General features: G+C 38.3%; 2 long non-coding RNA genes across 12 annotated transcripts in view; one reads left to right on the plus strand and one right to left on the minus strand.

Annotated features, from left to right (window-relative positions):
* LOC139960852 (uncharacterized) lies at positions 1-22,057 on the plus strand. 10 transcript variants are annotated; one of them, XR_011790629.1, is made up of 8 exons: positions 1-378; positions 3,271-4,070; positions 4,613-4,810; positions 4,925-5,128; positions 10,379-10,420; positions 10,998-11,024; positions 11,651-12,717; positions 21,985-22,057. It is a non-coding gene; the product is annotated as an uncharacterized lncRNA (long non-coding RNA). The 10 variants fall into 10 exon arrangements; XR_011790628.1 differs by lacking the exon at positions 21,985-22,057 and adding an exon at positions 13,404-15,391; XR_011790634.1 differs by lacking the exon at positions 21,985-22,057 and adding an exon at positions 10,043-10,119 and having other exon boundaries at positions 3-378; positions 10,379-10,479; positions 11,651-15,391.
* LOC139960853 (uncharacterized) overlaps positions 18,305-27,741 on the minus strand; it is a 21,325-nt gene continuing 11,888 nt past the window's right edge. Inside the window, exons 2-7 of one of the 2 annotated variants that reach the window (XR_011790637.1) lie at positions 23,671-24,217; positions 22,979-23,269; positions 22,199-22,399; positions 21,886-22,090; positions 19,968-20,050; positions 18,305-18,778 (exon numbers count right to left, since the gene is read on the minus strand). This is a non-coding gene — a long non-coding RNA (uncharacterized lncRNA). Of the gene's footprint in view, positions 18,779-19,967; positions 20,051-21,885; positions 22,091-22,198; positions 22,400-22,978; positions 23,270-23,580; positions 24,218-27,741 lie in introns of both variants that reach the window. The other variant, XR_011790636.1, reaches the window with a different exon arrangement.

Here is a 27,741-nt window from a genome sequence, read left to right on the forward strand (position 1 = left end):
AAAAAAAAAAAAAAAAATCAAGATTGATAACGGGTCAAAAAAAGATGTTCTCCTGATGCTTTTTGGAACATTTCCCGAGATAGAATAACAATCGGGCGGATCGATATCGACTCTAATAGTAGTATGCCACCCTAAATCAAAAAACTTTATTGAAATGTGCAGACGACACTGCCATACAATTTTACAAACACATATTTTGTATAAAACGTGCGTAGGCTAACAATGGTTTTGTATTGTTTTAAAGAAAACATCTTGCCTTGCTGTGCGGCCTGATGTAGCCACCGAAATGGAGATGGAGTTCGTTTCTACAAAGACGAAAGATTTAGGAGACAAAATTTCAACTGCATGACGGTCTAGAGGCCTACCAAGCTGTTTGAGGTGGGGATAGGCATAGGGCCACAGGCACTACTACTAATCGGTACTAGGCTAGGCCTAGGCTTCAACAACTAGTATTACGGCAGTAAGAGTAGATCGGCATGTTTTGGTCATAAAGTCCAGGATTTCCTGTTTAGTTCCATTTTAGGCTTGGCTTACTACTTATTTGAGATCAAAGCAAACAAGCATAGGCCTATGGCTTCCCATGTCTACAGTAGGCCTACGACTGAGTTATACGACTGAGTTATAACAAGCCTAGCCTAGACCTACAGTAGTTATACCAGTGCAACCAATGTAACCAAGATTCTAAAGTCTGACTGTAGCTGGGCTGAGTTAGGCCTAATGGACCTATATGCAGACAATTAGCTGTGTATCTCAATCATAGGAATTGAAGTTGAATATGGCCATAAGAAGTAGCCTCCTACTAGTACTACTGTGGGCATAGCAATACATATTCAAAGTGGGACAAACTAAAACGAATGACAGCGAATGACCGAATGACAATTGACTTTGTACAGGGTAAATTATCATTTGCGAATGACAGCGAATGACAGCGAATGACAGCGAATGACAGCGAATGACAACGAATGACAACGAAGGACAGTGTTGAGTGGAGATAGAATGATTAACGGAGTGGAGTAAATGCGGTTATTGGTTTTCTGCCCAAAAATGATTGAGGAAAATCGCATGTTACGTGGTTGTAGGGTTTTGGTGTAATTTACGGATAGAAACCACAGGGAAAGATTTTGTGTGAGAATGCGCTTGAGTGCTGTGCTTTTTACCTCTGTATAGATTTATATAGAAAGATAACTGAAGCCGTTTCAAGATTATAGTATTGTTAGTTTCTAACAATTAATATCGGAAAAATGACGTTAAATTTACTTTTTAATATCAGACTTACAATTTCGCTTACTATAAGGTGCGTTTTTATCTTGTCCGTACTTTACTAGATCTAGATACCCACGAAGTCTGAACTGTGATATCCGGTTGAAGCAAATGTCTGTGCTGTCATTATTGTCATTCGTTTTAGTCAACGCATTTTTTTAGTGTGTACAACATATTGTCATTCGCTTTGTGCAACGCAATTGTCATTCGTTTTAGTAACACCCTTCAAAGTGGCTATTCTTACTACTAGTCGTAAGAATAATTTCCGACTACGCATGCGCAGTTGCTATTTTCACGACCAGAAGTACTATTTTTACGACGAGGAGTACTTAACAATAATTTCAGGTTAGGGTTAGAGTAAGCGTTAGGATTGAGGCTTAGGGTTATGTTTAGGGTTAGGGTTACTGTACCCCAGTACTATATGCGCAGTTGCTTTATTTACTTTACTGCGCTTGAATTTGCCTTTGTCGTAAGAATAGTTTATAAATAATTGTTACGACTAGTCGTAAAAATAGCCACGGCCATACATATTACTAGGTCTAATGCTATGCATGAAGGCCGAGACTGTCTATAGATGAACAGTCCTTCTCAAATTCACTCGAGCATTAAGAATTTGTTACTTGATAAACTACCCCAAATACTGCCACTAGGATTCATCCTTGAGCGCACCTAATTAATTCACCAGTCAACATGTATGATTGTAAACATAAGTGCTCTAAATCTAATGGCCAGCACTACTTTCCTGTGCTTGAAGACATGTTTGGCTTGACCACTGAAATAATACTGTGTGTGTTTAATCATGAATTTGTGCAGAGGAGCATTAAGTCTGCCTAGTATTACCAAATGGGGTAGATATTCAATATCCCCTTTTTTGGCCAACAACAGGTCGAGTCAGTTGGTATTGCAATTAGTATATGGAAGATGGTAATGGCTTAGCCTAAGATACTCCTAGGGTAAGCACCTAGCATGTTATGCAACAACGCTTTGATTGAAGATTTGTTAACAGACTTATCAGCCATAAGGCTAGTCCTAAATTAGCTAGGCCTTACTCAGTTACAGTTTCAGCCAAAAACTCCATTAGGCCTATACAATTTGGCCTACTGCCACTGGCTGAAGTTTAAAACGATAGGGTTAAGACTTAGACTAGACTCAGTGCATCAGCAGAAATCGTTTAAGTCAAAGACTATATTGCTAGTGTTTTGCAGGCCTGCCAACTCTCGCGGTTTACTGTACAACTCTCACTGCAAGTCTTCAAAATTTTACGAAAGTTTGTTATACCTTTGAGTTTGACATCAGTGTCCTCGAAATTGGGTCTGTTCACGTTTCACGGTTGCCAAAGGTAGCAAATTTTCAAATTACAGTACAGAACTTCTATTCTAAATGAAAGAAATATAATTAATATCTGCAATTCATGAATTAGGATTGACCAGACCTTAAAACTATTCTGGAAATTATATTCAAGATGGTAGAAAAGTGTGACAATCTATAAATTTTCTAAAAGTTGTTCTTTTCTTAATGGTGGTGCCACTCCACCATTAATCAAACATATGTTGTTCATTTAAAGGCAATAATAATGAGTAGACAAACATGTTATTAATTCATAACCTTACTGAAAAAGATATATAAACTCTTAATAGGTTCCAAGTTCGAAACAAAGAAAAGTGATCAACAAGACATAAATTTATTAAACACAAGCCATGCTTGTTATTATACTAAGCAATACATTTCAATGTGTAACGCGCAGGCACACAAAATTCTTAGTAGTTGCATATTTGCACGCACTGTACAAGAATTGTTGATTGTACGCACCTTATTAGCAGTGTAAGAATACCTGCTTTTAGCACATTCAGTCATCGAGTAATCTTTTGTTAACTTTCAATAAGTATTTTTCAGCATGATTGGAAATCCTTAATAGCAGTATATTGTCTACAAAACTCAGACATAAATCACTTGAACATCAGTTGGTATGATTGTGTATGGTTCTGAATGCTATTTTCCTCTTTTTTTTAGGTGGGTGTGGATATGATTGGACCCCTTGCAGAGACCATCAATGGAAATAAGTACATCATAACCCTATGTGACTATTTTTCAAAATGGCCAGAGGCTGTTGCTGTAAGAGACAAAACAGCATAAACTGTTGCAAACTTTCTGTTTGAAACCATGGCCAGGTATATATCCATCTACTTTGTTTTTACTTTACATAACATATTTTTGAAGTTAGTTATGCAGACCTGCATTTGTTCTCAGTTTTACCTGTGACCCAGAAAGCGGCCAAATGGTTACAGGAATTTCTTGAAGTTGTTTTATAAGTTAATGTTAATAAAATGTTAGTGGGATAACGGTCAGTGCATCCAAGACCATGTGTTATCTCAGTGCTTAACTTACTTGTTTTGAAAGAAGTGCTAAAAGAATCTCCTGATTAAACCACACGGCCACTCTGAAGATGCCAATAGTTTACTGCATTACTCATAACCAGTTCTTTAACAACTTGTTTAATTTTTCATTTATTTAAATTTGGGTGCATGAAAGTTGTCATCTCAGACCAAAGAGGAGAATTTGTTAATTCTCTGAACAAGTCCCTGTTTGACATGACAGGGGTGGGCCACAGAGTATCCTTCAGCTACCACCCACAGACCAATGGGCTGGATGAAAGATTCAACCAAACTCTGCAAAATGCAAATGTCACTCATCAAAGTTGTCAATCAAAACCAAGATGACTGGGATGAAACACTATCTTCCATTCTCATGGGGTACCGTACAGCAAAACATGGTTCTACAGGTCTTTCGCCTTTCGTTGTGATGTTTGGAAGGTTTGTAAAAATTCAAACCTACCATGCTGAATAGAGGTTTACATTTGTAAAGGTCATATATGGAGAAAAGCAATAAGGGACAAGAGAGTTTGGAAAAATCCTGCATAGCTACAGTACACTGATCCTCTATAGGATAAAATCTCATTTGACACATCCCAGGTCCTGGGAAAAACTGCTAAATAGAGGACCACCAATAACCCTATTTAAGTTACAAATCCTAAGTAAGTACAGCAAGTACAAAAGATGAACATTCATTAAACTATAAAAGCATGCCAATTAATTTAGATACATGCAATTAATGCCACTGATATTGGTTTTGTTTTTCAGTTATATATCATATTTTGGGCTGGTATGCAATTTGGACCTATAACAGCACAGAATATACTTTTGTTTTATATTTCTGCTGGTTTGAGTATGTGATGTGACTCAGATTTATGGTTCCAGGGTCTTAATAGTGAAAATAAAATATATAAAAATTTATTTATTCTTCAGTCAACAAAGTGTTGTGAATAATTGATTGTTAATTATCTTCATATATCCAGAGAGCCATTGTTACCAGTCGACATTGAAGACTCCATTGTCCAACCAGAATCTCCTGATGCAGCGATGCACAGCGGGAGAGGGTTTTTCAACTCATGTCACAGTCACAGGACATAATCAAAGGTTTTGTAAAAGAAAATATTGGCAAAGCCCAAGAACGGCAAAAAAAGAATTTTGATTAAAGGCAGCAATCAAAACAGGTAATTACATAATGCTATGTTGTGCATTGAAAACTGCACTGTAGTTAAATGAATGGCAACATATACATTGTATTATGATGTTTATGTATATATGCTGGATTTTGTTTTATTCAGAGCTTCAAAGTTGGTTCTATAAGTGTTCTCGTCCGGAATGCTAGAAAGGATGCCCGAAGAGGAGGGAAGCTGGAAAACTCTTGGCTTGGGCCGTATGAAGTCAAGGCTGTGAATGAGAAAGGGCTGTACACACATATTAACAGTTCCACAGGCCTTCCTTTGAAGAAGAAATTCAATCCATTTTACTTAAAGAATTTCGCACAAGTAAGATTCCTTTACAGTCTTTTTGTTTGGGAGGGGGGGGGGGGGGTCGGGAGAGGGGGTTGATTGGCATGATTCCTCCATAATTTTCTTAACAATAATCAGTAACTTGATGAGTTCTGTGCTGGCTTATGTGAGGGTAAGGGCTGTAGCTGTCTTCACACAATAAATCAATTTTGACTCAATGGCTTTAAAAAATGAAACATAATTGCCAACAATAAAAGAGAGAAGAATAAGTTAATTAGTAAACTCCAGTTTCCAGACAAATGTTTTCAAATATTTGATTTTATTTGCTTAGTTTCGAGAGGAGAATTTTATGTGATGTCAGTTTGAAACTCAGCAATTAAATGTTCAACTTCTAATTAGCTTCTTGCCAGATCAACTTGGTAAAACCACATATAGTAACTATTTTCTTTGGTGTAGGTATCATGCATGGTAATGAGTGGGCAGGGTTAACATGAAACTAGTATCAACATGTTGCTTGACCATTACAACATTTTAATCTCTGGTTTATTCTGCTGATTGAATGTTTGTAACGGGCGGGACCAAAATAGATTTTAGCTGACGTTCTCTTGTTAGCTCCAATCTGAAGAATGGTAGGTTGGTTTGAGGTGATCCTTGCAGCAATGATGAGCTAAGGAGGGTCGTTATTGCTTTTGGTGCAGATATTGTGCAACAAAATGAGTGGGCAGGGCTTAACATTAATAACTGTTAGCTTCAATCTGAAGAATGGTAGGTTGGTTTGAGGTGATCCTTGCTGCAATGACGAGCTAAGGAGGGTCGTTATTGCTTTTGGTGCAGATATCGTGCAACGAAATGAGTGGGCAGGGCTTAACATTAAAACCTGATCTGCAATTGCTCACCAACCATATGTGGTATGACTAAATTTTATTGTGCTGAGCAGGTTTGTTACACAATGCAATGTTTTCAGTACTATTATTTTGCTGCATATTGATGAGATGTGTGACAAAATAAGGTTCAGCTGAAATTTCCTTATAAACACAGAATCGGAAGAATTTTATTCCATTTGAGTTGATACTTAACATAATGATACCTCATAGCCTGCAGGAATGGTCCGTCTCGTTTTCTTGGCAGATATTTTCCACTTTCGCCCATGTTTGTTGCATCTCAATCATCATTTCCAGCTTTTTCTAATATTTGTAGAGCCTTAATTACTATTAAGTGTGTGCAAACCCCCTTCCCTCCCCCCACACACAAACAAACGCATACATAAATTACTCATGTTACATCATGGAAACCATAATGCATTTTACCTTGGTTGATTTTTCATATATTGAACAAACTAAATATTAAGAAAATGTCCCTTAACATATTACTTAATTCAAAAGGGAATTGCGATATAGCATCATTACGGTAATGTTGCTTTACCATTCCAATGTTGTTGTTATAGGAGAAATGATATACTGCTTAAATCTTCATGGTGGTGGCAGCAACCCAATGAGATTCCTGGCTTGCAGCCGACAATATCAGGAACTTGACCAAAGTTGGTTGAGTTGATAATCTAACACACTGTCTAGACTGAGTTTGCAGCAAGAACAGCCATCAAATTACCATTTCCCCAAAGAGTGGTGTAGCTGGGAACCACATTGCACTTTGCATGTGTGGTTGGAGTATTAATTTTATACAGGTTGTAAAACACTGCATGAAGTCACATTTATTCTTTCATCAACATTGATTCTATCATCACAGAAATCCTAAATGAAATAAAACTGTTAGCAAACTGCTTATCCACTAGAGAGCCTGTGTAATAGAATGTGTAAAAGTAAGTTGGCCTGACGTTTCGATCCTAGCAGGATCTTCTTCAGAGGCTAAATGACAGGTTACAGTAACAGAGGGGACAAAAACACGCACAGAATACAGACAGGTTAATGAGCACGGTGAACACAATGAGATGGATGAAAGGGGATTATAAGTAGAAAGCAACAGGAGAAGAGGAGAGGAAGGAGATAAACTGTGGAGGGACAAAGAGAGGATTAAAGGCACAGGGTGAGGAATAAACTGGAGAGGGACAAAGACAGAAAGGTGTGAAGAAAAATGGAGGGGAAGAGAGCTGTGAGAGGAAGAGTGAAAGGGGGGGGGGGAAGGGAGAAAGGGGAGAAGGAGTAGGGAACAGAGGAAAGTTAGTCATGTCCTTCCTGAATGTTCAGCCCATGAGGTTGAATGGTACGAAGGCGTTGCATCCAGAGCCTCTCTCTGCTGATACGTACTAGGTCAGGACGGCTACCTAAGGATTCAATCCCCTGTAGGGACATGTCGTTAATGGTATGGTTGGGAAGGTTAAAATGTTCTCCAACTGGGGTCTCAGCAGTGGCGGATCCAGGATTTCGCCGAAGGGGGGGCCCAGATGGGAAATGCCTAATCGTCGTCCTGGGGGAGGGGTCTAAGGGGAGTGGGTGCCCCCCTCCCCTTTGGGAAAATTTCACAAAATATGGAGGTCCTCGGTGCAATCTGGTGCTACTTTTCGTGAAAGTTTGGAGTAAAATTTATTTCCAATAAATCATGTATTCATGGTTTGCCGGGCATATATTTGCAATTTCGAGCAATGAGCTGGGATTTACGTCTTTGGGGAGTAGGTGGTGATGCAAACTACTTTTTACCATGCTACTCCAGGCCATTTCATCTTGGATGCCCCCTTCCAGATGGAGACTATTGATGCAGTCAGAGTGCCCCTCTCACCTTCACTTTATCAGAATGATGGTGTACTCTTTTTGCAAATTTATTTTACAAAAAATTACACGCACAGTGGCGTAGCTAGGATTTTTTGAGTGGGGGGCCATGGGGGGCTGTTCTTTCTTGTGGGGGGCGGAGTTTACTATCTAAGCGGAGCGCCACCTTGGTTGGCGCGGAGCGTACAGAGAAAATTTGAGATTTCAGCACCCCCCAGATCGCAGGAGATGGCACCTGTGAGGCAAAATAGCGACCAAAAAGATGTGCAACTTTGGTGACAGAAATGCAAAAAAAGTTTTTTCTCTTTCATGCTGATTGGCCTTGCCAACTCAGCCAGACTTTTAACTTGAGGGAAGTTGGCATCATTTGTCGTTTCAAGCTGTCAAGGCCTTTCTCCCAACTCAAACCCCTGTGGGCTACCGGTAGATTTGCAGGATATGCCCACATGTGGACTTAAATAGCATTAAAGGAAGGGGGTGGAAGACTAACACGCATCGATGTTTCGGTAATGGTCCACATTGATGGCTCGGTGCTTATTAGGCCATTTATTGGGTTTCTTGAGGCAGCTGTCATCAGAATCTGGCTTTTTGTGCCAATCGATGACCGATAACATGTATTGGTATGTAAATTTCTTCTTCATATATCTAGCAACACTCTAAAAACAAATGAGTGGATTTCATTCCATTGGAGTGATCACTCGGCGCACTTCAAATTAAGAGTAAAATTTAACTCTATTGGAGTTAACCCTCACTCCTAATATGAGTGAATATAACTCTATTAGGAGTTAAGATTTACTCCAATGGAGTGGAAATTCACTCTTATACCGGAATGTGCTCAGTGATCACTCCCATGGAGTGAAATTCACCTATGTTTTTATCAGTACAGTACAGTGCATATCATCATAGACGTACGTACGTACGTACTACGTACGTTCGTATATCAGACGCACTCGATACCCACGATACGATACGGTCCTGGAGAAACTATTTCCACTCATCATTTTTTAAGGCGATACAGTAGTGAGTATTGAACAGGCACAGCCGCATGTTTGCAGGAAATTCAGAATTCCCAATATTTTATATCTCTACCAGTAGTGAAAATCATGTTTCGACAGTTTCGTGGACATAAAAAGTTGTTTTGTGGAATATTCAATGACATATCAGGGGCGGATGCAGGATTTGTGACAGGGGGGGGGGGGGTCTGACTGGTCCAGCCGCGCCTGAACGTAAGACTATCTAAGCGGAGCGCCATCATCGGTTGGCGCGGAGCGTACAAGAAAATTTTTGGCTTTACAAACCCCCCAGATGGCCGGAAACGGCACTTCCCGAGTATTCTAAATAGCATGTACCTAGCCTGAAAATATGGATCTCATGTCTGCAATTTCAGGCCCCCCGTAGCTACGCCACTGATCACGCATGGGGCACTTTCCCTCGAACGCGGTAAAAAAAAAAAAAAAAAAAAAAAAATCAGGATTTTCAAAAAGGGGGGGCCCGGGCCCCCCGGGCCCCCCCCCTGGATCCGCCCCTGCTCAGTCTTCATGGTGTTGACTGTGGATCTGTGACCATAGAAACGCTTCTTGAGGGTGGTTTTGGTTTCGCCATGTTGGCGAAACCAAAACCACCCTCAAGAAGCGTTTCTATGGTCACAGATCCACAGTCAACACCATGAAGACTGAGACCCCAGTTGGAGAACATTTTAACCTTCCCAACCATACCATTAACGACATGTCCCTACAGGGGATTGAATCCTTAGGTAGCCGTCCTGACCTAGTACGTATCAGCAGAGAGAGGCTCTGGATGCAACGCCTTCGTACCATTCAACCTCATGGGCTGAACATTCAGGAAGGACATGACTAACTTTCCTCTGTTCCCTACTCCTTCTCCCCTTTCTCCCTTCCCCCCCCCCCTTTCACTCTTCCTCTCACAGCTCTCTTCCCCTCCATTTTTCTTCACACCTTTCTGTCTTTGTCCCTCTCCAGTTTATTCCTCACCCTGTGCCTTTAATCCTCTCTTTGTCCCTCCACAGTTTATCTCCTTCCTCTCCTCTTCTCCTGTTGCTTTCTACTTATAATCCCCTTTCATCCATCTCATTGTGTTCACCGTGCTCATTAACCTGTCTGTATTCTGTGCGTGTTTTTGTCCCCTCTGTTACTGTAACTTGTCATTTAGCCTCTGAAGAAGATCCTGCTAGGATCGAAACGTCAGGCCAACTTACTTTTACACATCACAGAAATCCTCATAGAGGCATACATTTCCAGAATAGGGACTGATATTGACCGACTTAAATTTCATCTGATCTTGAATTTGGTATGACCTCTATGTATTAACATATTCCTTAATTAATAAAGAAAAAAAATGCAAATTTGTATTCAATATCCAATAAATGTCTCGGAGCGTTTGAATTTTTTATTGCAAGAAAGAATTTTTTAACAAAAGGAATCGATATACATACAGTATGAACTTATCCACAGTGTACTAACACAAATAATTGCTGACCTGTGCTGTGATAGGTTTTTGAATATAGCTGTTGCATGTAATCCATAAATTTAATTATTCTATATTTCAGGAACTAGTAGCCAGTATCATCAGTACGAACACACCAGATGAGGTTAGCAGCCCAAGTTTGAATATGATTCAAATATCCAATAAAAGAAATTTGAATTAAAGGTAGTCTGTATAGGCAACAAATTATAGCATACTTTTCTGAAGATTTCAAAAATTACATTCCTTGAGATTCTTATTTCCAGATTGGTCTCAGACATTCGAAATGAACACACAAGATGACTGAATGTCTCAGTCAGGTAAATTTCCTCCAGGGTGGTAATGACAACAGTTTAAAATGTTGACCAAATGTGACCGTATTGGAACTTTTGGCATATTTGGGGCCAAACAAACCTCTGCCCCCCTGCACAATTTCCCACCCCAACCTATGTTCTATATTTCTCTTTCACAATATATGTTACCTTCTTACAGGGAGAAACATGATCAAGGTCAATACAGCCCCACAGTTATTGCATATATATCCAACTCTTGCAAAGAATACTGGTTTTTCTATTTCAAATTGAGTTTTCCGTTTCATTATTTTATGGATATAGATCCATGTTATTGTGAATTTCTTGATCGTGGAAAATCACTGGCCATGCTCGAAAAGTCACATTAAATATTGTTAAATGTTTTTATTTCAGGAACAAAGCAATCCTGTTACTGTAAAGGTAAGTAACCTAAGACAACCCATGCAGCTTTAGAAATAAATTCATTAAGGCAGGGATTGCAAGCTACGGAGGTGCAAGACTTCATGTGACTTGATCCTCCCCACCTGGAAATGTTGAAAAATGGAAGACTTTTAGTGTGCCAGGACCATATCCTTGACAAACTTCTATGCCTGGAGAAGGGAAAATCCCAACCTATATGGGCACAATTGCAAGGGGCATTTTGTGATGTTCCAACCCCATCCCAAGGATTGGCACTTATTGCAGAATATCATAATTTTCACTTCAACAATGAAGGTTTTAAGTTTTATTATCCCCCAAATATACTAGATTTGCAACATGGGCACTCTCTTTGTCAAGTTCATGATACCTCTACTCCTTTCTCCCAGTAGCATATTCCAACAAATGGTTATTAAGATATGATGTGTTTATCATTTTACTTGATGAGAGTAACTTTTCAGCTACAGAAGCTAGTGACAGACTTCCAAGAGAGTGCTTTGAAACATCAAGCAATCATAAAAAAATAGATACAAATGAATGCTGCAACCCTAAACTTTTCCACTTATATTGATGAGCCACCCATGTCAGATGTAGATTTCCTACAAATCTAAATTTTCCTTCTTTTATAGCTTCTTTGCAGCATCATTCAACTCTATGATGGACATAGCTCTGAATTAATGGAAGTAATCAAAGCTCTCTTCCACGCAGTTTCAACCTGAACTTCATGGGCCTCCTGTCTCGCAAGGTTGAAACAGATTCTTCCAGAGTTTGATTCAACTGCACAGGAGGATGCATTAGAATTCCTTGGTGCAGTTTACACATCATCATGCACTTCCTGTAACCAAAGCCAGTGCAAACTTTTAGATGAGTAAGAGATATAGATCGTTCTGTGAAAAGCATCAAAGCAACCCCCCAAAAAATAAGTGAACTTTTCAATGTATTATTTAAATTTATGCCATGTTGGCCCAAATATTCAAATTTGGTCACCTTTGGTCAAAATTCTATAAACTGTTTTTATTACAACTTTTGAGGAAATTTACCTCACGGGGACATTCAGTCATCTTGTGTGTTCATTAAGAATGTCTGAGAACAATTTGGACTAAGGGCCTACATGAAAGTAACTTGTTAAAAACTTCTAGCAATTATAGCATCCTATAATTTGGGGCATATACAGACTACCTTTAACATTGAAACTGATTGGGAATTTGCTCAGGTTTGCAGGGAATTAGTCATATTTAAAAGAGGTATCATGGCACAAGTTAGATCTGACTGATAAACTTGCATCAATACAATGAGGATGCACATTTTGTGAGGCTGGGTTTAGATGATAGTCTGTATCTGATTTATAAGTTTGTTGCTCTTAATAGTAATTCTGATAATTTTAAGTAAAAGCTGAATGAAAGTTTTCATTTATACCTGATAATCCAGAGGGTAAAGGAACAAATGGAAATTGCAATAGATATGCAACATTGTTGTAATGAGTAACTTATTTTTTCCTTTCCAGGTACTTCTTCTTACATACAACAAATGAGATGAAGTGGACTTCCTGCAATTAGACTTGGCACTGTCTGACAAACTCATATCCAGTAATTCCAATATATCCTAGTAACAAGGGCTATATGTCATGCTTGAGTATGCAGGGGCACCTTGAGGTGTCTCTAGATTGCAAAGATCTTGAAGGCTTTTGTGAGTCCTGGTGAGTTCCTGCAAACTCCCTGTTTTTTTCATATTGTTTTCATTCCATGCTGTTTTGTGTTATGTAAACTTGTTTCAATATGTAACACAATGCATTTTTGTGAAGTAGCAGTATGTGTGTTTATGAGTGTAATGCTAAGAGCCTGTCATTACGATAACTCAATAAACTGACAAATGAACAGTAGTCAAATTCTGAAACTATTAGTGATGTAAGTTAATGGCCAGAATTCATATGTTGGAAATTTTCAGGTTTAGAATCCAGCTTGAGTTGAAATGATCCCATTGAGCAGTTCTAAATACTGTATACAGGCATTTTTTCATATTGACTGTAGATCTCTGGTGTTATGTCTTTCACAATTTATTAATTTATTAAGTGTTGTGGAAAGAGTTAATTTCACATAGGGTGACATGTATATGTGAAATTAATTAACTAGTTAATTGTATTTAATCGTCCAGTGTGACAAAATTACACCAAATCACCATTGTCGCCCTAAGTGGTGAGTTTATGCTATGTCGTCCTAAGTGTTGTGAAAAGAGTTAAATTTACCTAGAGCAAAGATGTCGCCTGAGGAGCTTTATGTGCAATTCACTACTTTTTAATTAAATACTTTGATAATTGTATTAGGCAGAGGGATTATTATAAATAGCACACCATCAGTCCGGTTCTCCTTCAATACTTCTCTCCAGAAAGGACACAATTTTCTGGCCAATGGTTCAAGAACGGGATTGATAAAGTATACCTTTTGTATTAGAAACCATTACTTCATCTAGCCAAGGATGTGAAGAATTATTAGTCTCCAGTAGTTCTTGATTCAGTAGTTCATATTCAATTCATGTTGAGTTTTCAGGAACTATTACCAGTTATGCAATGAGTCAGGGCTAGAGTCACTAAATTTCAGAGAAATAAAGTAACTCAAACACAAGTTCATGGACAGTCTTCCCATAGATCTAGATTATGCAGTGACCAAGACCAAGATTCAACAAGTGATATCTTTATTAAGTATCTTGATAGTCACTAACTTTTTCATGTTTGCTGATAGTGGTTGTACCAGATGTCATTGTCTTAAACTCCACAAGTCACAAAGTAGCATTAATATTCGGCATAATTTTTTTTCTACTAGGGTCGTGAATGAGTGGAATGGTTTGCCTGAGAAAATTGTACTTGCAAGTACTGTAGTGTGAATGGGTTTAAGAATGCTTTGCACAAGCACTTTAAGCATTGTAATCGGGTCTGATCGTTTGTGTCATCAGTTTTCTTCCATCTCCTAAAGGGTCTTTGATGGGGACTTGAGTGTCCCTCCTGATCCTTTTTCTTTACTAAACTAATCTTAACTAATAAGGTCAAGCATAAAGTATGTGTGCTGTAGGCCTACGCAATTGCAGAAGCCAACCTTCTTAACCTTTTTGAACTAGCACTTTTAAGGTTAACTTAACCTTTTAGAAGGTTAGCTTAACTTTTTCTTTGCAAATGTAACACGAACACTGTTGAGCAAGAGTCGTGCCAGTGTGACAGGGAATAGTGTCCGGGCGTCTCACGGACACTATTCCACGGGAATTGTGTCCGTAGGACAACTTTCTCGGGGGGAATTGTGTCCGGCGGACAGTATTATCTGTCCGGACGGACACTATTAACTAGGAAAAAACGTCCGTGTGTGGTGATTTTCTGTCCGTGGACAGGGTGAGAGAATACTGAATAGCACGGATAAATGTGTCCTACAAGCTCTTCTGTATGGAAACGTAGTGTAAAAACATCAGGACAGCAAGGCTTCTTTGGAGTATGCCTTTTCATCTTAATTGGATTTCTTAATGGCAGGATTTATAGAGGAACTTTAGACCAATTTCGCTACATGATGAACGGCTGAAATATATGGTCATTAATGATTTCTTGCATGATACTATTTGGACAGACACAAATGAATGGAAATATCAATTTAATTTAAAATTTATTGCAAATTTAATTCTCCTTCATGTTCTCTGGTGCATAAGATAAATACATTTCTAAAAAATGACAAAAGTGCTGCAAGACTCGTGCAACATCCTACGTCTATTGTGACATAGAACAACTGTATCTGTTTCTTTATTTTTAGTACAAGCTGTTTCAAATACTTTGTTTTATAAAAATCATCCAATTTCCCTTCTACTTTTAATACTAATGCTTGACAACCATTGACAATAACAGATAGCCTCACATCTGGTAACTTTTGAAATCTTGGGGATCTCAAGACAAAATGACATTCACATGGGAAAAAAAGGTTACATAAATCAAAGTAAACCATGCTTTGGCGTCCACAGTTGTAGCCTAGCAGTATTTGTTGGTCAGGCAATCAATTAAAGGTAGACTATTGTTAATCCAATTATCGACAGGCTGTGAATGTTAACTATGGTGAAAATACTTGGGAATTCCTTTTCATGTGATATATTTTAAGATTGGGCAATGCCTAGCTGGTTGGAAATGGTACTTGGGAAGCAATATAAAATCATATGGTATAGGAGCAGAGGGTTTGTGTAGGGTGTTTTCGTGTGTTCATGACATGTCAACCATCGAATCATGATATATTGCCTGCACAGTCAGGCAGTGCATTATTCATTAGAAGGTATTTCCAAACGAATATCTCACCATGCACAACTGGTAATGATAAACACCAAAAACGTTTGTTGCTACGATGTATTGTTAATGGGCATAAAAGCCTCTAAGCTATATCAATTATTTTCAACAAAAATCAGCTGAAAGTTATGTTGCATTGGCTTTAAATATGCCAGATACTAAAATATGGTCACCTATGGTCAAAATTATTAAACTGTTTTTGTACCACCTGTAGGAAATTTACCTCACTGGGACATTCTGTCCTTTTGCATGTTCTTTTAAAATGTCTGAGAAAAATTTGGAGATTATAAAGACCTCAAGGAAAGTACTTCTTGATGTCACAATACAACTTTGTGGCCTATACAGACTACCTTCAAATGACATGCTGCTGGTCACACTAAGTATCAGGCTTAACATAAATACTGGGAAAGGAGGCTGTGTGAGAACCAGTTCTACTACACTCAGATTGTTTAGTGTTAGTCAAAGTATCTCAATGACTATTGTTCAAATGTTGGAAAAGAAAAAAAATCAATTAGGGCTAATTGGGAAATGCAAGCTGAAGCCAGTAAAATCATATTTGTACACAATTCACACAACTTGGTATCAGTTAACATTTCTCTTGCTTTTGTCTACATATTTGGCCCACCTTTTCCTTTGACATTAAATAAATATTCTTTGCACTTAAAGTTTGGTCTTGACACAGTCAACAGTATAATCACCTGAATCCTTTACTGGGGAGCATCCAAGGCCAGTAAACACTGGAAATAAAAATACACATACATACACATACATATATACACACACATACACACACGCATACACACATACATATACACACATATATATATACAAAACGTACAAGTGCAGCTGTCTACAATAAATTATCCAGATTACCATTTTGTAAATAAAATAGCAGCAAGATAAATAAAACTATAAAACTATCTATACACATTAATTCTGAATTTTGGTGTTATTGCTTTGTTTCTCAGATTATACCTAGTAGTTTCTCGAAGTAGAGAGTTAAGTTCGGTATGCAAAGAATGTCTGTCATTTCTCTGTATGCAATTTACACTTCTAATGAACTCATTTTTAGCAGCATTGTTTACAGTACTCATAAGAAAGTTAAAATCTATATTAAAAATTCTAGAACAATACTTTAAAAAAAGAAAAAAATTCTCTTATTATCTTTAATTAGTAAAAAGTGATACCAAGCAGAAACAGCATATATTAGGTGTGGTAAGATATTGGCAGTAAAAACTCTTTTGCTTACATCAACATGAAAATATGGAACTATATACGATAGAGTTGAGACTATGAAGTACACCCGTTTAAGTATTCTGCTTATATGACCAGTGAAACTTAGTTTGTCATCAATACAAACACCTAGATATACTGTATGATGAGTGCGTTCTACTTCCGCATCTTTAATTGAGATTTTAGTTAACTTACATGATACAAGACCTTTTCTACGAAAACGCTTATTCAGTTGCAACAACTACATAATGCATCACAGATAAAGAAACTATATCCCAGTTGTTACTTGCCTTGATATACTTGAATGGCATATGAGGACAGCTGTCAAGTAGCATGTATGCATAAACCAGACTGTGGTTCTATGATCCAACATGAGTATCCTTTCATATGAATGGGACATACTGACACACTTGATCTTTAGTAATACAGCAAGAAGTGACAAACAGTATATTCACAATGACAGATGCTGACACAAATGACCACTGATAGCCTGCTTGTACTCACTCAATGTGATACATACTACAGTAAATATGAGATTTCTTCCAGCTTCCTCATCTTGAGATATCAAGTTTTAAAGGTTTACAAACTTTGACCACTGTTAATCTCCACAATAACAAAGGCCTCTTTTAGCCATGTGGTATACTTACAGACTAAATATGATATCTGTTCAGCTTCCTTTCTTGAACTTATAATTTTTACAAGGTTTCACAACTTGAACCCTGTTTACCCTTTGACATCCACCCCAAAAATATAGGATATAATCAATATGATTCACATACATGCCAAATCTTACATTTTCCAAGCTTCCCTTCTAGAGATAGCGTGTTTGAAGCCAGGTGTCATACCGCACACACAAGTATTAACGCATAGGTTTATTAAATCAGCAAACAAATTAAGCATTGATATTGAGATGACGCAATATGACAAATCATTTTTTTCTAACCCATACCGTCACGACTCTAAGTTTATGCTTAGAACTAACAATGAATGTATGCTATATCAAGTGAGCTGGCTTCCCTCATCTTGGAAAGATAATTGTTCTGCTTGTTTTAGCCAGTTTTCTGATAATTAGTACCTATTCGTGTGACCAAAGCAAAGCATAGCAGAACAGAATTTAAAAAATTAGATGGTGAATGTAAAAATTCCATTTACCTGAAGAAAGACGAACTAACTGCCATTTACTGTCCTGGATGTGACACATGAGTTTATAGATTACAACTACCAATAGAACAACTTAATTTCTACGTGTGGTAAAATAAATGCTTGTTATGTGAGACTTTTGTTAGAATTTTGTCACCTTAGAGTCCTTTGAACTTCACAATCAACAAAAACAATCCCAGGATTTACTTATACCATCATTCTGACTGGAGTTCTCTGGGAACATTGCTCTTGATTCAACCTTACAATGCCATTACTAAATGCATTATAAGATAATAGAAATACTAATTCTATTCAGTATACTAATTGTGTGCACATTTTCCTCCTTGCCAGGGGGAGAAAAACAGACCCTTTGATATATATGGAGGGGGAGGAAGTGTGTGTGTGAGAGGGGGGGGGGGTTATGAATTGAATTGAAACCAATCTAGTGTGGTTTGAACAGAGGGAATGTGTGAATTAAATATTGCTTAATATAAGGACACTTATTGCCGGTTCCAAAAAGTGCTATCTGACGGCATTTATGCTTTGTTTTTCTTGTTGCTTGCTGTTTTTAATCTATCTTGCACATATAAACATACTTAAACTTTAAGCTGGATTTTTTTTTTCTGGAATTGTCTATCAGTGGGGGTGGGGGGACAAACAATAACGATATGCATGAAAGAAAGAAACCTTTTTATCATAAATTATCAAGTTCTTGTCTTAACCACTGGTTGTTATACTCAAACACCTGATCATCTCCAACCTCATCATATTCAGCTTGGATAGCCTCCCTTCCTATCCTGGTGAAATGCTCTGACCCTTGGCACCAACCTATACCTATACATAAAAGTTTAAAATTATTGACTGAATAGAGAAGTTAATAAGTAACCACATTCAAGCTAAAAAAATGCATGTTTACACCACATATCATATTGAAAAGATAATTGTGCATCAGGATCATTACTTTGGTAAGCTTTTGCGCAGTTGACTACAGGCTGCTTCAGCTTCTGTTTCGGTGCAACCTGTGACAAGGTGGTAGAGATGGTCCACAGCATGAGAGACAAGAACGTCATTGAGGTAATTCAGCCTGCAGAAAAGGACGCATGAATAGTAAGCATTGCTTCAAAGTTACAGAAATTAAATAGAAAGTAAATATTACTGTGAAAACATGATTTCAGCAATCATTACGAATGGGTACTTCAAATTAATGTATGTTGCAGCATTCGGTAATAACAAGGTGAAGCATTCAGACTAGCAATATTGTTTATTGCCACAAATGCAGATCTGATCCTCCATGAGCATGCGAGCATTCAGACTGTAGCAAATTGATCCCCCAATTGTGGGTCTGATCCACCGTGAGCATGTATGGAGTATATTCAGACTATAGCATGTTGTTCGCCCTTGTGGGTCTGATCCTCCTTAACCATGCAATAATTTATACTATAGGACGTTGATCACCCAAATTGTAGGGTCTAATCATCCTTGAGCATGCGAGAATGCAAACTATAGCAAGTTGATCGCCCTTGTACGTCTCGTCCTACTTGAGCATGTGAGATTCAGACTAGCAAGTTGATCACCTCATTTGTGGGGTCTGCTTGATCCTCCTTAAGCATGCGATTATTCAGAGTATAGCAACTTGAATCCCCAAGTGTGGGATCTGATCCTCCTTGAGCATGCGAGCATTCAGATATACAGTATGGCAAGTTGATAGCCTATTGACGTCTGTACACATTCCTGTGTATTGTATCAAGGCCAAGCTTAGAGTGAGATCTGATCAAGTGTGACCTATGTGCAGCACTAAGGTCACGTCTCGACGTAAGTCAGTGTTAGATTCAAATATTCTGGCAGGACGGGCCAACAGCTCAAGCACTCAATCACAGAAAGTAAAATTCATGACAAGGCAAGGCTTAGGGCGATAAACTTACAAACAATGATATGACCAGAAGGACTGGATCCCATTTTTCAATAAAAAGTTCCTTTAAATGCAGTGCTTAACCATTGAAAGTATACATATCATTACTATATAGCACAACAAAAGTTTGCAACAAGTAGCGAAACATCTAAAAGCGTTTGGCCGAGCGATGATGATAGGTAACAGGTAGAGCACCTTTATCATTAATATAATCAATATTTGTTTCTGCTTGAATTTTGAGAGTTGCTTAAGCACTACAAAATTTTGCTTGTAACTGCCAATGTATACCACTTAGGTTGGTATCAGTAACTGCATGATTATGGAGTGCATATAATCCCACTTTAATAAAATATTTAACACTTACTGTACTTCAAACTTTTTGAGTTTCTTCAATTGGTCATACAACTGCTTCGTGGAACTTGAAGAAAAACTGTTGCAAACAGATCTCTGTTGAATCAAAGCAAAGAACACAATCATAGCACACTGGAAACTTACTTAACCATGAATTGTAAAAATAGGCCTGGGGGGGGGGGAGTCTTAAAAAACAAATTTCCAGAGGACAAGAAATTCGGGCAAAAGTCCTGAAAAATTCGGGCAGCCTAAGAGGAGAAACATATATATATATATATATATATATATATATATATATATATATATAACTTAACCATGAATTGTAAAAATAGGCCTGGGGGGGGGGGGGGGAGTCTTAAAAAACAAATTTCCAGAGGACAAGAAATTCGGGCAAAAGTCTTGAAAATTTCGAATTTGAAAAATGCCCGAATATTTCCGTGTAACACCACCGTAAGCACAGCTCACCTGGGCTACCACGCTTTTGGCACGATCAATTTTTTTTCTAACTAGTCAACTGTATACCTGGACATCTCCGACATGAGTGTATATAAGAAACATTTTCTTTTTGATGGAATGGATGGTGGGGGGGGGGGGAGTGCCTACAAGCCTAGAAGTACAGGTTTATCATATTCTTTGTTACATTTTATACTGTTTTGTGAGACAAATTGCAGTCTCACCCGACACAGCGACATTATCCCGCCTACGTGTCGTTGAACAATGTATGTTTTTCTGGAGGTAGCTGAGTACTGTGTTAAAATAATAAATACGGTAACTAAATATGAGCTTAAAAAATATACTGTCCTATTTTTCCTCTTCAAAGTGATGTAACCATTTTTTCTTCTTCTAATTTGCCAAATTTTTGGGGAAGTGTAAATTTCTAAAATGTGAGGTTATAAAATAAAGAATGTTTATATGCAACTTGCAAGGCCTCAGATGTGCCGTTTCCGGCAATCTGAGAGGCTTTTTTTGCCAACAATTTTCTTGTACGCTACGCGCCAACCGATGGTGGCGCTCCGCTTAGATAGTGTCACGGGAACTTTCGGGCACAAAACTCTCTGCCCCCCCAAACTGAAATGGTCCCGTACGCCTATGACCTCGGCCCACAACATTAGGCTTCTGTACTAAATGTGGTACAATTACATATCATATATGCGATCGTTCCAAGCTTCTGAAATATTATGTTTAGGAAGGTGCGTTAGTGTAGGGACAGGTTAGAGGGGAGTGAGGTAACTTTGGCATTTTTTGACTTCAAATGACCTTTATGACCTCCGACAAAATCAAACAGTTTCTTTTACTCAATGTTATGCACTATCTTACCAAGTACGAGATCTGCCCAAGCTTCCAATATTGAGATACCATGTTTACAAGGTTTCACAATTTGACCCGAATGACCTTTGACCTCAAACAATACAATACGCTTCTTGTACTCAACAATGTACTCTTTTGCACAAACTATGGGATCAATCTAAGCTTTGATTTTTACAATGTGGGCGGTACAAAGACACGCACACACACGCCAGCATGAATGAATAGGTTACGATTATTATCAAAGCCAGGAAAGCTGCTCTTCAGAAATGGAACATTAAATTGCAGAGTTTCAAACTAACATCACATAAAATTATGTTCTCAAAACTAAAACAAATGAAATTTAATTTCTGAAAACAATTGTCAGGAAACTGAAGTTTTCTTCTAATTACCTTATTCCCGTCTTTATTATTGTTGGCAATAATGGTTAATTTGTTAGGCCATTAAGTCGAAACTGATTTATTGTGTGAAGACAGCTACAGCACTTTACCCTCACATAAGCCAGCAAATACTCAGAACTGATTAAGTTGCTGATTATTTTTAAGGAAATTCTGGAGGAATCATGCCAATCCTCCTCCTCCCCCACCCCCCCCCCCCCCAAAAAAAATACTGCAAAGAAATCTTACTTGTGCAAAATTCTTTAAGTAAAATTGAATTGAATTTCTTCTTCTGAGGAAGGCCTGTGGTACTGTTAATAAGTGTGTACAGTACTTTCTCATTCACAGCCTTCACTTCATACGACCCAATTAGCCAAGAGTTTTCGAGCTTCCCTCCTCTTCGGGCATCCTTTCTAGCATTCCGTACGAGAACACTGGAACCAACTTCGAAGCTCTGAATAAAATAAAATCCAGCAGATATACGTAAACATCATAATACAATGCATATGTTGCCATTCATTTAATTACAACTTCAATGTACAACATAGCATTATATAATTACCTTTTTTGGTGCCTATTATCCAAATTCTTTTTTTGCCATTCTTGGGCTTTGCCAATATTTTCTTTCACAACACCTTTGATTATGTCCCGCGACTGTGACATGTGTTGAAAAACCCTCTCCCACTGTGCATCGCTGCAGTCTGTAGTAGGAGCTTCTGGTAGGACAATGGAGTCTTCAATGTCGACTGGTCGCAATGGCTCTCTGGATATATGAAGATAAATTAACATTCAATTATTCACAACACTTTGTTGACTGAAGAATAAATAAATTTTTATATATTTTATTTTCACTATTAAGACCATTGAACCAGAAATTTGAGTCACATCACATACTCAAACCAGCACAAATATAAAACCCTTATATATATTCTGTGCTGTTATAGGTCCAACTTGCATACCAGTCAATTATGATAAATATATAGTATATGAAAAACAAAACCAATGTCAGTGGCATTAATTGCATGTATCTTTTAAGTTAATGGGCATGCATTTACAGTTTAATGAATGTTCATATTTTGTACTTGCTGCAGAGTGTACCATATACAGAGTTAATATTTATTTGTTTAGATATTGTAACTTACATTGGGTTATTGATGGTCCTCTATTTAGCGTTTTTTCCCAGGACCTGGGATGTGTCAAATTAGATTTTATCGTACAGAGGACTGGTGTAGCTATGCAAGATTTGTCCAAACTCTCTTATCCCTAATTGCTTTTTCTCTGTATATGGCCTTAGCAAATGTAAATCTCTATTCAGCAATGGCAGGTTTAAATTATTACAAACCTTCCAAACATCACAGCAAAAGGTGAAAGACCTATTGAACCATGTTTGGCTGTATGGTACCCCATGAGAATTGAAGACAGCATTTCATCTCAGTCATGTTGGTTTTCATTGACAACCTTGATGAGTGACCTTTGCAGAGTTTGGTTGAATCTTTCATCAAGCCCATTGGTCTGTGGGTGGTAGCTAGAGGATTCTCTGTGGTCTACCCCTATCATGTCAAACAGGGACTTGTTCAGAGCATTAACAAATTCTCCTCTCTGGTCTGAGATGACAATTTTCATGCACCCAAATCTAAATAAATGGAAACATTTAAATAACTATTGTTAAATATTGATTACGAGTAATGTAATGAACTACTGGCATCTGCAGAATGGCTGCATGGTTTAATCAGGAAATCATTTCAGCACTGATTTAAAAACAAAAGTAAGTTAAATGCACTGACCATATCCCACTAACATTTCATTGACATTAACTTAAGAAACAACTTCTATAAATTCCTGTAACCATTTGGCCGCTTTCTGGGTCACAGTTAAAACAGTGCAAATGCAGGTCTGCATAACTAATTCCATGTAAAGTAGAAACAAAAGTAGATGGATATTTACCTGGCCATGGTTTCAAACAAGTTTGCAACAGTTTTTTGCTGTTTTGTTTCTGTACAGCAACAGCCTCTGGCCATTTTGAAAAATAGTCACATAGGGTTTATATGATGTACTTATTTCCATTGATGGTCTCTGGAAGGGGTCCAATCATATCCACACCCATCTAAAAAAAGAAGTAAAATGGCATTCAGAACCATACACAATCTAATCATACGAACTGATGTTCAAGTGATTTATATCTGAGTTTTGTAAAATGCTAAACATTCAATTGTTTTTTTATTTTTTATTGTAACTCACACTGGAAGACTCTGTTACCAATTTTTTTCTTCATTACCAAACCTATTACTTACTGACTTGTTCAAACCCAGCTGTTATATGGAAGTCCAATGGGAAATCTCTGAAGTGAGATGCAAGTCACATGCAGTGATCTAGCTGACAACCTAGATGGTAATTGTCACTAGGGACTATCATAGGCCTGGTAACCATTTTCATCACCTTTGAATGTGGGGTGGGGGGGGGGGGACAGATGTATAAGTACCTGGATGAGTGATTGATAGTTAGTCAGAAAATTGCCTTGGAATCTGTCAGTGAGATGACAGGGTTACACCTAACTGATGTAGGAAGCATACATTGGTACAACCTCAGTGGCGTAGCCAGACTTTTCCATCTGGGGGGGGGGGGCAAAGGGGGGGCGAAGGGTCTGATTGGTGGGGCAGACTAAGCTAGTACAAAAGACATACCAAACAGTTTGCATGACAAATTGTGGCAAATCGGGTATTGTGTCAGCAATGTAGGGTACAGATGGTCACTCTAGTTAGCTGACGTTTTATGTTATTTCCACATAGGTTTTATTAACGATAAAACAGATCACTGAAAAAGTCATCGATAATTCTTTAAAAATCTGAATAGACTATGATCTTTCTGTCAGTATTCAAAGATGATCAGCATGACATCTGACTTGCCTGGGAGTGTAACCACCCCCCCCCCAATCAACAAAAAATGTTATCATTCCCCCTTCGGGCCCTTCTTTTGCACTTTCTAGGGCTCACTCAAACAGTCTAACGAAGCTTAATTCGCCTATTCTGATGACTGTCTGCAAACTTATCAACGAATTTCGCGCCCTATTTACAAGGTGACCATATTTTCGTGACTGAAATCGGGGACATTTATTGCGTGACTGATATGGGGGAGGGGTTTCCTTTGGAAAATTTTTAAGTGCCTAAGGTGCTTAGATGTAAAATGGTGATACTTTGAAGCACTTTCTAAACCAATTTACGCGGTTCTTTGAGAGCTTGTGATTTGCTCATGCTCACACTATAAGTGTCGTTGTGTCCCCGTAGTTGCCATTTATACGGTCGAAAGAGTGCTAGGCTAGATCGATCAATATTTTTAACAGTGTTTCCCCTTACACTGGCCCACCTGAAATACTGGTTATAAGTTCCGTTCTGCAACTGCACACTTGACTAAATTTTGTTTTTACAATTATTTCACTAATAATGTGGGATATTTTCGAAATTCCTGAACATTTTGACGAATCGGGGACACTTGTTCATCGGGGACAGCACACTGTAATCGGGGACTGTCCCCGAAAATCGGGGACGTCTGGTCACCTTGGGCCTATGAGCTCACTACGGAAACACAAACGTATATATAGACTACTAGGCTGTTCTGTGTTGAATGTACCTAACCCAAGAAACACATCGCGATTGGTCGCGTAGGCGTAGCAAAACGTTGTAAGTTTCAGTCAAAATGCAAATTGTTTCTAAATACTGTGATATTCATTCTGCCATACACTTCACTCACGTGTGAATCATTTCGGAACACAATCCAGGGATCAGGGATAACCTTGTGAACATAAACTGAACGTAGCCTCCGTTTGTGAGTGCCGCGGAGACCGTTTAATTAAATCGCCAACCCGTTTCCACATTTGACAATACAGAGACAGTGGCATTCTTTGCGCTGCTGCTTGGGTCAAATTATTTTTCAAGGCAATGTTCCCATGGAAGTGATTTTTATTTTGGCCACCCAATTTCGCAGATAGAGAATTAGGTAAAAGGTAAAGAATAAAAATTGCATAAAAACCATGGTAATATGCACATAGGCCCAGCAACATATTTAGTGTGCATTCAAGTTTTTTTTCTCAGTCAATAATTCCATTTGGGGGGGCAAGTGGGGGGGGGGGCGAGCATTTCAACTGGGGGGCTCCCCCCGCCCCCCTGCCCCCCCCTGCCCCCCCCCCCCCCCCCCCCCCCCCCGCTGGCTACGCCACTGTACAACCTATACTTTGGTATCTATATTGTAAGCATTTAGAAATGTTACAAATTAATCTTTGAAGGGAATTTGCAGATTTTTTTATATTAATGACAGAAATTCACACTGTAGAGTTACAGTATGGAAGGAAAGACTTCTTGGTTATTAACCAAGTAGCAAATTTTACTTAAATAGATGTTGAAATAAGCATATGGGTTCATTGGGGATGAATTTTGGACAAAAGGCTATGGCTCTGTTGGTACTTTAGTTATGAACTGCATATGAATGTACGTACCTAGGACATTTTCTCGGATACTTCTTTATGACAACAATTCAAGTACTGAACTCTGTTATGTTCATGTGTCATTCTTGCTTCATATCACAATTCAGTTTTCTTTTCATTTTGAAATTCATATCAGATAATTATGAAGTCCTATGTAAAGGTTTTCCTGTTGCTTTAATTATACGCAGCTAAAAAACATACCAAAATGCGTTCTTAGCGAAATTTGTGTTTATGGCTGCAGTACATGAAAATTCCCGACAGTACTGCGAGTCATTAAGTCTACTGAATGTACCACCATCATGATCATCTTTAATATATGCTTAGTAAATTATAACTTTAAGAACAAATGAATGAGCTAGATCTTTCATTCTCTGGACAATCTCCACACATACTCCTTATTCTCTTGCACTGGCCAACAAAGGGATGCAAACTTTAAGCATCGGTTGATAACTTGATATGCATATGGTGAATGACTTTGCAGTTACAATCATGCAAACAAATATTGCTTTTAGATGACAAAAAACAAAGTGATTTTGTGATAACTGTGCTGCTTGTGAACAGTATTTTCGACCCAGGCCTAGCATTAATAAGCTGAACGCATAAGGTGGTCCATATGTATTCCATTAACATGTAAGGCCTATGAGGTAGGATAGGTATTTGAAAAAAAAAACATGTTACACAACTTCCATTGCAGATTCCATCAAAATCAGGTGTACATGTGCCTCTGTGGCAGTAATGAGTGTCCGGGCGTCCGTAGGACACTTATTACTAGGAAATAGTGTCTCATTTGCGTGAATAGTGTCTCAGGGACACTTTCCCTTGCTTTCTACGCCACCGTGGAAAGTGTCCGGGTTCTCTTCAAAGAGCTTTAACGTGGTTCTGTTGAGTGACAAACATTTCTGGCCCTATCTACGTTCCCTTATTACTTAAAAGGAGGTAATTTACTAGCGAAGACCAGGTTGACAATGTTATATATCGGTCAGCATGCACCCTCAAAACTCGGTTAAAGTATAACTAATACTTCGAGTGTCGACTGTTGTGGGAAGAGGCGGCAAAATGTTATTATTATCATGGAGACTACACTCCAGAGGGACGCTGTCCGCTCTATTTCGATCGTCGACTGTCAGAAGGCTGCATAATGAATGTTAAACTTATCTTCCGAACTAATTAGTCATGTCTGTCTGACTCTGCTGCTTATCAATCGTTACTACCATTAGGGTAGTTGTTTGGAAGGTCGGAATTTCTAAACGTTGGAGAAAGATCAACCATGTAGGTCGAAGGTAAATGTATTTTAACCGATACGCGGCGGTGATAGTTCCCCGCCATCCGGAGCATGGAGGTCAAATCCGGGGTCAGAGCATGGAGTTGTTATGGAAAAGCTCCCTGGTCAGAGTCAATATATTTTATTCAGTACGCGGGAAATGTGGAAATCTCCCGCTCTACGTTCTAGGTGTGACATGCGTATTTGCATTCTACTGTAAAATGTATACTGCTGTTTACTCAGTGAAGTAAGCCGAATGTGCCGTCTACGTCGTTACATGTCGCAGGCCCAAAATTTCTTAGTAGCTGCATATATGCACGCACAGTAATTGCATTAAGAGTTGAGACCGTTAACTTACTTAGCCCGATCT

Source organism: Apostichopus japonicus, chromosome 20 (genome assembly GCF_037975245.1).
Source record: "Apostichopus japonicus isolate 1M-3 chromosome 20, ASM3797524v1, whole genome shotgun sequence".
Lineage (NCBI taxonomy): Eukaryota > Metazoa > Echinodermata > Holothuroidea > Aspidochirotida > Stichopodidae > Apostichopus > Apostichopus japonicus.